At 42.0% G+C, this 14,119-nt stretch overlaps 1 long non-coding RNA gene across 1 annotated transcript in view; it reads left to right on the forward strand.

The window, feature by feature from the left end:
- The first annotated feature begins 4,823 nt into the window (after positions 1–4,823).
- LOC108313438 overlaps positions 4,824–14,119 on the forward strand; it is a 15,899-nt gene continuing 6,603 nt past the window's right edge. The window contains exon 1 of the long non-coding RNA XR_001829086.1: positions 4,824–4,886. This is a non-coding gene — a long non-coding RNA (uncharacterized LOC108313438). The remainder of the gene's footprint in view (positions 4,887–14,119) is intronic.

The following is a 14,119-nucleotide window of genomic DNA, read 5'->3' on the forward strand; positions in this document are numbered from 1 at the left end:
CCTCCCAAAGTGCTGGGATTACCTCCCAGAGTGCTGTGAGCCACCACGTCCAGCTACTGTCTTATTTTGAAGCCACCCAGTGTGTGGTCATTTGTCACAGCAGCCCCAGGGAACTAATCCATTGCTATAGTTCGAGCAACACATCACTAATAATAGCCATCATTTATGTTGCACCTGAAATGTGCCTCTAACACCGGTCTTCTTAGGATGGAAGAAGAAAACTGTGCAGCAGCAGAATGAAAGGAAAATTAAAAACGGAACTAACAAAACATCCAGTAAGTCTTAAGAAATTATTTAGGGCATAAAATTTCAAACAAATACCTAATATCTGATGAAGAATATTCACTTATAAACCTTTACTATTGAACGTTGGTCCATGGATTGCAGGCAGAATTCATTTGAAATGTCAAGAAAGATTATGGAAGCAAGGCAGAGAGAAAGAGCGTGGCAGATTACGCTGTCACTGGGAAGCAGTTAACCTAAAAAGCCCTTTGAAGGATTTCTGTTATTTTTCAGGTTAATGCTGAGTGAAGAATCCTCAATTTGGGAGATATTTGTTCCTGATATAAGTCATTATCACAAAGCTTCCATTTGTCAGGGATGTGTCTGGTGCGGAAGTAGGATGTGACACTCCAGCTGCAGAGGAGTTTTTGTACCATCCTCACTGCACAAAATTCCGCTGATCAACAGGTCCAGACGTGATGTCTAAGGTATCACTCGGAGTGATATCCAAAGGCCAAACTCAACCAAAGGTGGTGAATTGCAGGAGTTCAACCTCAGTGTTAGGCTCCAGGAGAATTTTCTTTAAAAGGTTTCTTTTTTACACCTCTGTCATCCAGGATGGAGTGCAATGGTGTGATCTCGAATCACTGCAAACTCCACCTCCCAGTTTCAAGTCATTCTCCTGCCTCAGCGTCCTGAGTAGCTGGGCTTACAGTCGCACCACCATGCCCGGCTAATTTTTTGTATTTTTAGTAGATATGGGGTTTCACCATGTTAACCAAGCTGGTCTCAAACTTCTGACCTTGGGGATCTGCTTGCCTCAGCCTCCCAAAGTGCTGAGATTCCAGGTGTGAGCCACTGTGCTTGGCCTAAAGCTTTAATTCTTATTAAGTAACATTGGGATGGGTTAGAGCCAGGGACTCCAGCTCCATCCTCATCCCAAGTCTAACAGGAGTAAAACACTTACTTGATATACAATTGGGATAATATGTGAAATATGACTAAGGTGTTATTGGGTCATTGTAATTTTGATAACTGCACTGTGTAAGTACACACTGATTTATATAGTGGTAAAAGGACATCATGTCTGCAACTTGCAACTTCAAGAAGAAAAAAATAATTAGATATATATGGAGAGAATGATAATGTAATAAGGTACTATATCAACGGAAGAATCTGGGTGAAGGTCATTTTTTGTATTTTTCTTGCAACTTCTTCTGTATGTTTGAGATCATTTCAAATTACCCAAACGAAAACTTTAAAATGAGCAAACTAACCTCATTCACTCTCTCTGGCACAGGTTCTCAAGCTTGGCCCTGTTAACATTTAGGATCTGGCGATTCTTTATCAGCAGGCGGAGTAGGTTGGGGCTGTCCTGTGCATTATTATATATGTGCATTATATATAGGGAGCAATGGCCTCCCTAGCCTCTCCCATTGCATGCCGCTAGCATGTCCCAATTGTGATAACCAAAAGTATCTCCAGATATTGCCAAATGTCACCTCGGGAAGCAAAAAAATCCCCCAGCCAAGAACTACTGCTCTAGCATTTTATTTCCTGGCAGGACTATTGGGTAAATTCCCAGTAATAGTAGGGGGTGTTGTGGGAGAAGCGAGCTCATCCTGTCTTTGTAATCATACATATACTTCCATTCTTGCAATTTCTTCAACAAGTGTCTTACTGAGCTGAGTCCCACCCTGTGCTAGCTTTTGGAGATACAGATGAGCTAAACTCAGACAGGACTTCTGTCCTCACAAAGCTTATATCTAGATAGGCAACATACATAATAAACGAGCAGAGAAACCACGTCATTTCTGAAAATATGACAAAATGTCAACCAAAGGTTAACATGGTAAAAGAACATAAAAAATGGACAGGATGAACGTGACAAAAAAACGGGGTGTGGTGGCTCATGTCTGTAATCCCAGCACTTTGAGAGGCTGAAGCTGGTGGATCATGAGGTCAGAAGTTCAAGACCAGCCTAGCCAACATGGTGAAATCCCATCTGTACTAAAAATACAAAAAGTAGCCACCTGTAATCCCAGCTACTCGGGAGGCTGAGGCAGGAGAATTGCTCAAGCCAAGGGGACGGGGCAGAGGTCGCAGTGAGCCAACATCGCGCCACTGCACTCCAGCCGTCTCAAAAATAAAAATAGATGAACATGTAGAAACTGGAATAATATTCCTGTTTCATTCAAATTTTTGCAACCATTAGATAACATAGGTAGAAGGGCATTGAAAGTCTGTTGCTCATAAGAGGTGCTTGGCAAATTAAAATGACTGCCAGCTGCAAACTGATTTCTAAGAAGTGGAGATAAAAGACACCTTCATAATTTTAGAAGCACTTGCTCAAAAATGAAATATCAGGTGGCTCTAAGAACTTTGAGTACTCAAAGAACAATGGGAAGGAAATTAAAATGACAGTAATTTTCCAAGGTATAGATTTAGCCAGAATGAACAACCCGAATCAGCCCTAGAGTTTCCCTTCAAAAAGTGAACACTCTTCATTTTAGATGTATCTTTTAGCACAGTATCATTTGTAGGAAAAATAAAAGGCCAGGTACCATTTAACGTTTTAACAGTATGGCTTTTTCACTTAGAAAAACTTACATGGCATGATAAGCGTTGATTTTTTAGAAGACTTCTGTCACACTGTGTGACAACTCAAGTTTATCTGGTGACTTTCTGTGAATATTCATATCTTTATCTCACAATAATCATATGATGTGAGTTTTTACTCTCATTTTAGTGATGAGGAAATTAAGGACCACAGAGATTTGAGTTTGGCGATTTGCTTAAGGCTGCACAGGTTTGACATCGCAGAGCCAGGACTGGAGTCCATACCTGCCTAAGTCCAGAGCCCGTGCCCTTTAGGCTGTGTTTTACCTATTAAAACTAACTCTGTTACTTAATCTATTAGCATTAGTAATGCAAGTTCTCATATTTATGTAGATAAGTCTAAAGAGCAGATTCTCCAAGTCAAAGAAAAAACATCCTCCCAAAAATCGAGTACCAAGCAGGAGTAGCTTGCAAAACGGGTTAACGTTGCTTACAGCTGTAACTTAAGTAAGTTTCACAGTAATCAAAAACAAAACAAACTCTGGTCAAGTGAAACACATAATAGTTGCAGTACATGGACAAGATAATTTCAGTTTCTGGCATATCAGGCGCTATTTCACATTTGGAGACAGGCAGCCATTAAACACAGGTGACTGAAGGGAACTGCATTAAATGGTTAATAGGCATTACCTCTGGATGACATGATAATGTGATTTTTTTTTTCTTACTTCACACTTGCTACGAGGAGCATATATTACTTTTAAATCAAGAACCATATTTTATGTAACTGGACTTCAATGCACCAACTTATTTTAATACTTTGGTACTTGTTAGACACATCTTACTGATTTCAGCGCTTAGTATTTCGGTAATGAAAGATTTCCATTAAATTTCAGCCCACCTTATTAAAAAGAGTTTTTAACAGCTAAGAGTGCCCCCTTCACAAATTCAAATTAAGAGGCTTGAGGACAGAAAAGTTACATGAAGTAGAGGACTCATCTTAACTTTTGCATTTGCCAGTAAAATGAATCTGTTACCCAGAGACCAGCTTTCATCCCAAATTATAATACAGGGAGTCGAATATGACTGGATACTCAACCTCAGAACAGTGGAACACAATGCAGTATTCACATGTAAAAATTATATTGAGAAATTCTCACCAGAAGCAGAACAACTTCATACTTTCGGTTTTTTCAAATATTTTCCACCGAGTTACTTTTGCCTAACAATTCATACCACACCACGAAAGAGCTCAGTCAATAGATTTAAGAATATTCAGAATGAAAATTTAAAAATTCGAAAGACTCTTTCCCTGAATCCAAAAACTACTGCAGAGAAGAAACCAGCTGTCTTCACAGCTACCTTCAAAGAAAGACATTCTTGGCAAACATTGTCCTGGAACCTCAGAGAGAGGAAATCCCCTTTCACGTTTAATGTACATTCCTCCTGCTTTGAAGCTTTCTTTTCCCCGTCCCCTGTGGAAGGTTTATGTTGCTTTATAGATTTTAAAGTATGCAGTATTCATATTATTTTAGCCTCTTAAAAATCTCATTTTCTGCGAAAGTATATGTCTTAAAATGCATGAATTCTGTATGGTGTCAGAAATGTAGAAAATGTAGAAAGCTTGAGTTGTTTTTCCAGGGGAAAAGTCAAAGTTGATGGTCAAGATAAGACTGATATGTTAGCAATAGCCCAATGACAGCAAAGATTGTGCTGGAATCTTAAATGTCTCTTTACAAACGCCGAAGACCTACGCAGACATTTCATAAGCTCCACAGATATTTAATCAAGCATGCCTGGCTTTGTTGACCTAGAGCTTTTGGTATTTATTAGCAATTTTCTATATTAAGAATTTTTTAATCAGATTAACTTTATGGTGGTCAAAAGGTTGAACAATTAAATTAACAGCATGCCTGAGTAAATGAGTAACTACCAACAAACCAGAACGGGAGGTTATCCCACATTGACAGCTCTAAACAAAAAAAGCGATGTCATTAGACAATAAAATTTACTTGCCTGAACTGCCCATAAATAAAAGATTTCTATGGCCTGCCAGTTGATGGGAGCAGGATAATCACTCTCAACACCAGATGCAATGCGACCACGTAAGGCTCAGAACTCAGACCCGGGTATGAATTAAGGACCCTTTACTTAGCTACCAGACTGGTACAAGTTAACTTCTCGAGCGCTTAGCTTATCTGCAGGTGGGGATTGTTAGGGTACTTAACTTTCCGGGTTATTGGGAGAATTAAATAGTAATGTTGATAGATCCCTTCACCAACGCACATATGTATGCAATGAATTGAATGCCAACTTTTTTGTTTTGTGTTTTTAAGACAAAGTCTCACTGCGTCACCCAGGCTGGAGTGCAGTGGCACAATCTTGACTCACTGCAACCTCCACCTCCTGGGTTCAAGCAATTCCGTCTCAGCCCCCCAAGTAGTAGGGACTACAGATGCCTGCCACCACACCCAGCTAATTTATGTATTTTCAGTACAGAGTTTCAGCTTGTTGATCAAGCTGGTCTTGAACTCCTGACTTCAGGTGATCCACTCGGCTCAGCCTCCCAAAGTGGTGAGATTACAGGTGTGAGTCAACAGGCCCGGTCGACTATTTTTGTCCTTTGCATCATTTCATGTAAGCTCATTTTCCCAAATGTGAAGACCATGACTCCCTCTCCTCACCCTCCAACTCCAGGCATCTGCTGATCCCTCCAAGGGGAACAGAATGTGGGGGGTTGGGGGGGAAGATCCCTAGAGATCAGATTCTCAGATCAGCTTACCTGTGTGCTGAGCTTCCATGACAAACACTGGCAGAGAGCCTGCTGTAGAGGACAAAGAGTAGAAATTGGCCAATTTCAGTTCACATATGCGCTCCATCAATAATTAGGGGCCAGGTGAGATTAGGTAAATGTCTTAACTTCTCAGAAACTTAGTATCCTCCCCTGCAAATTGTGTATGCTTGTACCAAGCTCAGAGGATTACTGAAGATTAAATGGAAGCAGGTGTGGATGTGTGAAATGCAGGGCTTTGCCCAAAGGAGATGTTCAGTTAGCACTGGTGTCCTTCCTAGCACTGAGTTTTGGGATGACCTTTCCCTGAGCTCTCCCCATCCAGACCCTTTTTGTAGTGTTTTCAGTATAATCCGATAGGTAAAGATTTACTCAGAAGGTGGAAATTTTATTCAAACACAGCATGTGTTATTACACAGTAAATCGTTCAATCACAAGCCCTGCTCATACTTTGACATTCTAGAAATAAGAGGCAGCAAGACAGAGATGCCTTAGAAGTACAGGTCAACATGAGGTCAGACTGGAAAGGGACACATTAGTCACAAATTGTGTGGATGACACTGGGAGTCCGTTTCTCTCAGGCTTCAGTTTCCTTTCCAGAAAAAAGGTAATTCTAGTGTATTACTCCACTCAAATCTCTCAATTCTGAAAATTCTACCATGCTAGTCAGAATGAACCCTTTTTTCTAAAACAAGCAGACTGGCTGGCAGGAGGGGAAAAGTAGAGGGTCCTTGCTCAGCTCCCTCTTACTCATCCTCCTCCGATATTTCCACCCCTAGGATGCTGACAGTCCTCCTCTCTTGTTTAAGGTTAGAAGGACTTTCCAGGGTCTATGGAGAATTCCTTAAGAGAAATGAAGAGCCCCCTAGTATGAAGAACAACAAGCACGTCCATGGCGTTTATTAAATATGCTTTACCACTTTACATATATTTTAAGTTCTGGGATAGAAGTGCTGGACGTGCAGGTAACATAAGTAAATGTGTGGTTTGCCGTACCTGTCAATACATCACATCGGTATTATGCCCCGAATGCATTAGCTATTTAACCTGATGCTCTCTCCTCCCACTGAAACCCCCAACAGCCCCCAGTGTGTGTTGTTCCCCCATCCCTGTCTTTAGCACTTAGTTTCTACATCATCAAGGATAAGCTTTAGTGTTCTGGTTAAAAAAAAAAAAAAACTTGGTGGAGGAGGTGGACGATCATAACCTCAGACTGCTCAGAGGCTAATGGGGGAATGTATGCTTCTAAGAGCCTGGCACACACACACACACACACACACACACACAAACCACTTAAAAAGCCTTTGCTTTCTCTTTTTGTTATTTGACACAGATTTTTGCTCTTGTTGCTCTGGCTGGACTGCAGTGATAATCTTGGCTCACTGCAACCTCTGCTTCCTGGGTTTAAGTGATTTTCCTGCCTCAGCCTCCCATGTAGCTGGGATTACAGGTGCCCACCATCACACCAGCTAATTTTTGTATTTTTAGTAGAGACGGGGTTTCACCCTGTTGGCCAGACTAGTCTCAACCTCCTGACCTCAGCTGATCTGCCCACCTTTGCCTCCCAAAGTGCTGAGATTACAGGGCATGAGACACTGCACCTGGTCTACTTTCTCTTTAATTTATGCCTCAAAGTGACTGTAGGCCCACTGAGGTTACAGATTGCATTTGTTTTATTTTACTTTTTCTGAGATGGAGTCTGTTCTATTGCCCAGGCTGGAGAGTAGTAGCAGGATCTTGGCTCACTGCAACCTCTGCCTCCCGGGTTCTGTGGACCCCACCTAACCCACGAAGCCTGCGACCTACACCCGAGCCCCAGGTCTCACTCCCACTGGTGCCGCAACAATAACCTGAATTGGGATTTTTCATTTGTTCCACCCATGCATAGCACTAGAATCCCCTGACTGATACTAGGTATCAACCCAAGAGCAGCTGTGAACATAATCAGGAAGAAATCAAGAAGTGGAGATATGAGTGAAAAGGGGGAGGTTTTTGTATTAATTCTGTTTTGCGGAATAATACAAAGCCCATCAGGGAAGCTTGAGCTGTCCTCCATGAGGCACAGACATAGACACACAAACTACTTCACACAATTTTAGGGGTCTTCTAAACTCCAGTTTAGAATCCCATCTTTTAATCCATTTAACCTCTCAGTCTAAACCTCACAGTCTTAGCAGATGTTCCTCAACCCATTATGGACTTCTGGTAACAGGTGCAAAAGCTTCAATTGCATCAGTTTTGGAGACTCAGCTGTGTCCTTCTAAAGAGCTCAAGACTCCCAAAATACCAAGATTTATATACTTGCCATGCTGTCTTCTGTATTATTGAGTCAGAGTCTCACTTTGTCACCCACTGGAGCCTTGACCATCCATCCAGGTTCAAGGATCCTCCCACCTCGGCCTCCAAAGTAGCTGGGACCACAGGTATATGCCACAGCACCTGCTTTAAGTTTTATAGAGATGAGGTCTTGCTGTACTGCCCAGGCTGGCCTCTAATTCCTAGCCTCAGGTGACCCTCCTGCCTCAGCCTCCCAAAGTGCTGGGATCGGGTGTGAGCCACTATGCCTAGCAGAGGATATTTCCTATTTCATTTCATTCATCCACTCCATTATAAGATGGAAGGTTGATTAGCAGCTCATTAATGGCCCATAGACAAGTCAGTTTTGCCTCTGGAAACCTGTGTACAGACAGCTCTCAGCCAGGTGGCTTCCGGGACATACGGCCAAGGTGACCTTCCCACCCGACTGCACAATGGCACCTTGACAAGCTGAATTGTCAGCACAGCAAGTGTGAGGGACTAAGACTTCTCTAATCAATTTGTGTAATGCAATGAACATGCCTTGGCACTAACCCAGAAAGACTTCATCTTTAGACAAAACATTGATCATTTCAAATGAAATTGATCAAATCCATTACCCTTTATCCAGAAACCGATCCATCATCTCACACACATTAGGTGATAACTGGGGTTGTCTGAACAGAGATGGCATGTACATTAGCCATTCACAAACAGGACAAAAGAGCCAAAGCTTTCATTGCAAAACTCAGTTACTTCGATCACCTGCTTTAAATGAAACATCTTTTGAAGTGTCACATTTCTAGCTTCACTAGCTGTCTGGAAACTATAGATGTTTACATAGCCCAAAGAAAACAAGGTTGTTAGTCTGGCTTACACTTTTTTCTTGAAATCCTCCAAACAATGGTCTTTGGGAGTCTCCATCACCTTCAGTGTGAGCACTGTAGAGACTAGATTTTCTTTGTTCTCTAGACAGTCCCCTAAGGTAGCTAAAGTCTATAGACCATCAACATAAAAGTCAACCATATATGAGATTTTGAGTTCAGGGACCAATTCTATTTTTGAACTGTTTGGGTGTCATTGGTCTTTAGCAGGATGTTTGTAAAGGATAAATGCTTTACTTATTCCCGGGCAGTCCAAATCTGATTGTCTGGCATTGTGGTAAGAGTTCAGGCTGTCACGAACTCACACCTCATAGAAGTACTGATCCCTCTGGGGAACAGAGAAGGACCAGAGACTGAGTGGGTTTGAGTCTATTTATCTATGGCCATAATTTAAATCAATTCCACCAAGATAATAAAACCTCTATTAAAATGCCTAAATAGTAAGATTTGGGTTGGGTGTGGTGGCTCATACCTGTAATCACAGCACTTTGGGAGGCCAAGGCAGGAGGATGGCTTCAGCCCAGGAGTTCGAGGTTCCAGTGAACTAAGATTGCACCATTGCACTCCAACCTAGGTGACAAGCAAGACCTTGTCTTACAAGAGATTGGGAGAGCTTCCATGTTAGTTAACACATTGAGATATTGAGGGGGTAATGCACATGGAGATAACATGAAAACTCCACATCTTCCCAACTCCATACCTTGCCCTATACATCTCTTCCCATTAGCTGTTCCCGAATATCCTTTATCATAAACTAGCAAATGTAAGTAAGTATTTTCCTGAGTTTTTAAGAGTCATGATCTGGGTGAGGGGAAGAGATCATGGAAAAATTTGTATCTGGCTGGGCCTAAGTGTGGGTAGCTTGGGCACCCCATTTTGCAGCTAGTGTCTAAGTAAGGCATATTTAAGGGACAGCCCTTAACTTGTGTAGTCTGCAGTAATTCTGGGCACTGATGTCCCAGATTTGGGAAACATTTCAGAGACACCTGCAGGCTGTCACAGCAGTTCAGCCCTCTTTCTCCTCTACCCATGTTGTATATACCATTCTCTGAGATACTCTCATCTTTGGCTAGGGATCTTCTTTCTTCCCTGATGGGTCTGATGAGGAAAAGCGGCATTCAAGGTTGCATGTGTCTGACAACATAAGGCTGAGTCCTCAGCATTATTCATTTTGCAGGAAAGAGGATCTGTTTCTATTTTCGCTTCTGGAAGAAAAAGTGATTCACTAAACTGATACAGCCCTGAGCAGAGGGAGAGTAAGGTGTGAGCATCCTATTTCTCCCCCTGCTTCTTGCTGGTCAATGATATATACAGATACAGGCGACCAGACTGAAGGAGCTTAGCTCCCAACAGGGACTAGGCAAACCTGGGCAGACACCAGCATGGGCTCCTGCAGGGAAGGGACACCCACTCCTTCAGTACTGAGCTGCTCTGGGGACACCTGCAGTTGCAATACTTGGTGCAATTCTTTCAGTTCCCATTCAGTGTCGCCAACGAAGAGGCCACTCAGCCCCGGGAATCCTACTCGTTCTAGTGCCCCGCTCCAGGTCAGAGCCCAGCCCTCTCAGCAGATCCACACAAGAGAATTGCACAGCTTTTCTTTAAATCCTCAAATCATAAAGGGTCTGATTACATTCCATTAATTTCTTAAGCAGTAGAGTCCATCTCCTTCCAAGAGGGAGTTGCAGTGCCAAAGCAAACATAGATAATATGTCAACAAATAAAAATGACTGTTCCAATAAAGCTTTACTAAAACAGGCAGCTGTCAGATTTGACCTACACACCATAGATTGCCAACTTGGGTCCACATGGAAGCCCAGAAGATTGCCTTTGTTTCCTTCTGTTATTATCAAGGGAGACTGAGGTTCTCCTCACTTGCATTTGATGATCCATGCTGCATGTCAGTGATAAAGTACTGCTCAGCTAAAATTCTGTGTATTTCCTGGATTCTATTTTTCTCCCTGCTCTTATATATGCTTGCTCTGTTGCATGATTTATACATAGACAAAAAACCTTCCTCAGTCACTATTTGCACTTTAGTAAAAATTCTAATATGACAAAAAAGGTATTGGTTTTATAATTTTGAGACAATTTCAGTTTTGTTGCCCAGGCTGGAATGCAATGGCGCAATCTCAGCTCACTGCTACCTTCGCCCGGGTTCAAGCGATTCTCCTGTCTCAGCCTCCCAAGTAGCTAGGACTACAGGCATGGCCACCACACCCAGCTAGTTATTGTATTTTTAGTACATATGGGAGAGTTTCACCATGTTGGTCAGGACGGTCTCGATCTCCTGACCTCAAGTAATCCACCCGCCTCGGCCTCCAGAAGTGCTGGGATTACAGGCATGAGCCAGGCATGAGTGTCCAGCCATAATTGGTTATTCTTAATAAATGTCCTCATTTTAGTAAATTGATCCTATAAATGCATACTCAACTTCCAAAGATCATTGTTAATTGCATCAGTGTAACACATTGCCATCAAGGGTAACTACATTTTAAAATTCTGTTCTGCATTATTTCAGAATACAAAGATTGCTCTATTATGAGTACTTCCTTAAAAATGTCTCTATTCTTCCATTCAAAAACACTTAATCCTCTATAATGTTGAAGGAGTTGTAAGGGAAATAAAAGTATATTTAAGAATATCAATAGCAATTCTAGTTAATTTATGTTCTTATTTCACTCTCAAGGTCACATAACTCCACAGTCAAGTGTAGACTGTGCAGCTACTTCCTTTTAAAAGCTACAGTATGTGTTGAAAAAAATTCCTCGTGACACTTGAAGAACATGAAAGCAGACTGATAGAACCATTGCAATAGGTCAAGAAAACTGACCTCCACTCCAAATACAAGAAAACAGGTGGGAATTTATAGTCAAAGATCTATCCCTTGACTCCGTCAGGGTGAAGGAGTCATCAGTGAATGAGAAATTACTAACAGAAAACATCTAGGGTTGGCCAAGCACAGTGGCTCACACCTGTAATCCCAGCACTTTGGGAGGCTGAAGTAGGTGGATTACTTGAGGTCAAGAGTTCCTGACTAGCCTAGCCAACATGGTGAAAACTCATGCCTATTAAAAATACAAAAGGTAGCCAGGCATGGTGGCAAGTACTTGTTATCACAGCTACTTGGGAGGCTGACACACGAGAATTGCTTAAACCGGGGAAGCAGAGGTTGCACTGAGCTGAGATCACACTACTGCACTCCGGCCTGGGCAACAGAGCGAGACTTCGTCTCAGAAGGGAAAAAAAGGAAAAAGTCAACATTTAGGGCAGGAGTATTCTGCCTAAACTACTTTACAGGATTCTTGCTGAAAGCAGATCAGGATAGGTATCACCTGGAGATAGTGAAGGAGGAAGGACCAGATCAGATAACCAGGATGGGGGATTCTGGCAAACTGACGTAGCAGGATTCCTGCCAAAATTGGACACTGCAGAGAAGAAAATGGAAGCCCAAAAGTCAGGGCTTAAAGAGAAAGGGTTTAGAGAAGCCCAATTCAAGTTTGGTCAAGGAAACAATGTTTGTCAACAAAGGAAAAAGAAAAACCTAACGTAGTAGAGAATCTTGGTTCACTAGTCTTCAAGATTACCTCCCAGGTTCAAGCAGTTCTCCCACTTCAGCCTTCCAAGTATCTGAGGCTACCAGCACGCACCACCAAGCCTGGCTAATTTAAAATTTGTATTTCTAACTAGCTACCCAGGTGATGCAAATCCTGCTGTTTCATGATCACACTGAATAAAATATAAGTACACTTCTTAACATTGGCCGGGTGCATTGGCACACGCCTGTAATTCCAGCACTTTGGGAAGCCGAGGTGGGCGGATCACGAAGTTAAGAGAGCAAGATCATTCTGGCCAATACAGTAAAAACCGTCTCTACTAAAAAACCAAAAAATTAGCAGGGTGTGGTGTCACACACCTGCAATCCCAGCCTCTCAGGAGGCTGAGGCAGGAGAATCGCTTGCACCTGAGAGGTGGAGATTGCAGTAAACCCAGATTACACCACTGCACTCCAGAGTGAGACTCTGCCTCAGAAAAAGGAAAAGAAAGTATCAGAGAAACCCATTTCAAATAAGTCTTCTGCTTCGATCTTCCATGGCGAGACATTGGGAGTAAGCTTACTGACTTTTCTGGTGTTCTTGAATATTCTCTTCTCCCCCGACATTGCTGCTAGGGAATTTTCTATTGCTCAGTATTACAGTGTAGCTGGCGCAGCTTTTTAAGTTAGGGCAATTTTTAAGCTTCAGGAAAGAAAACTTGAGAAGTGAAAGGTAAAACAAACCCTGTATTGTCTACCTACTACCAGGTTTGTGAAGTTTTTGTTCTAAATTGTCCTAATGATCTTACAAGGTGACAATTATTTCTATTCTATGAGTTAGGAAATTGGGGCAAGTTCTTTATTCCTTCCAAGCTAAAGGTGCATATGCAAACAAAGGAAGAGGAAAGAGAGACTCATTTTCCCAGGTACAGCCAGCCAAAAAATAAGTCAAAGAAACAAAGAAAATGGCAAGTATTTTCTATGTCCCTCAACTCCCCTTGCCCTTCCTGAACTTACCGTAAACTTTCATTTGTCTTCTGCAGCAGAATTTGCTGTAGCTGTTTGTAATCAACTAGTTTGTCATGCTACGCTATCGTCTTTCTCCTAAGTATTCTTTCTTCTAAGTATTCTTCCTAACTATTCCGAAGTCAAGGTTTCCAGGAACAATTTGAAAGCAACATTCATCTCCTAGCTGTAGCACGTCCCACTAAAGTACCCTTAACTCCTCCTTTATTCACAGTTTTATGAAACCAGCCCCTGTGCATTACCCTTCATATACTGTAGGCCTTGTGGGTGGGGAAAAGTTGTCCTTTACCTCCTGCTGATTTCACTTAAGCATCTCAAGGTAAAAAGTCATTTTTCAATTTATCAGACCCCTCTCCTGGACCTGCAATGTGGGCTCCACTCCCATCGCCCACCTCCATAAGCCTTGGGGCCCTAGCAATTTGGAAATCTTTTTTTGTCCTTTTAATAGAAATAGAAGTGTCATTAGCTGTCCAGCTATACTTAAACTATTGGGTCCGAGCGATTCTGCTTTAACCTCCCAAAGTGCTGGGATTACAGGCGTGAGCCACCGCGCCCGGCCGTTTTTTTAATTTTAATCAAACTTTTGAGTTAGTTTTGTTACAGGTTGAGCATCCCCACATCCAAAATACTCCAAAATCTAAAACTTTTTGAGTGCCAACACAATGCCACAAGTGAACAACTCCATAGCTGACCTACTATGATGGATCATAGGTTTCATGCACAATTTATAATATTTTATAAAATTAGCTTCAGGCTATGTGTGTAAAGGGTATATGAGACATGAATAAATTTCATGTTTAGTCTTGG

Source organism: Cebus imitator, unplaced genomic scaffold (genome assembly GCF_001604975.1).
Source record: "Cebus imitator isolate Cc_AM_T3 unplaced genomic scaffold, Cebus_imitator-1.0 Scaffold137, whole genome shotgun sequence".
NCBI lineage: Eukaryota > Metazoa > Chordata > Mammalia > Primates > Cebidae > Cebus > Cebus imitator.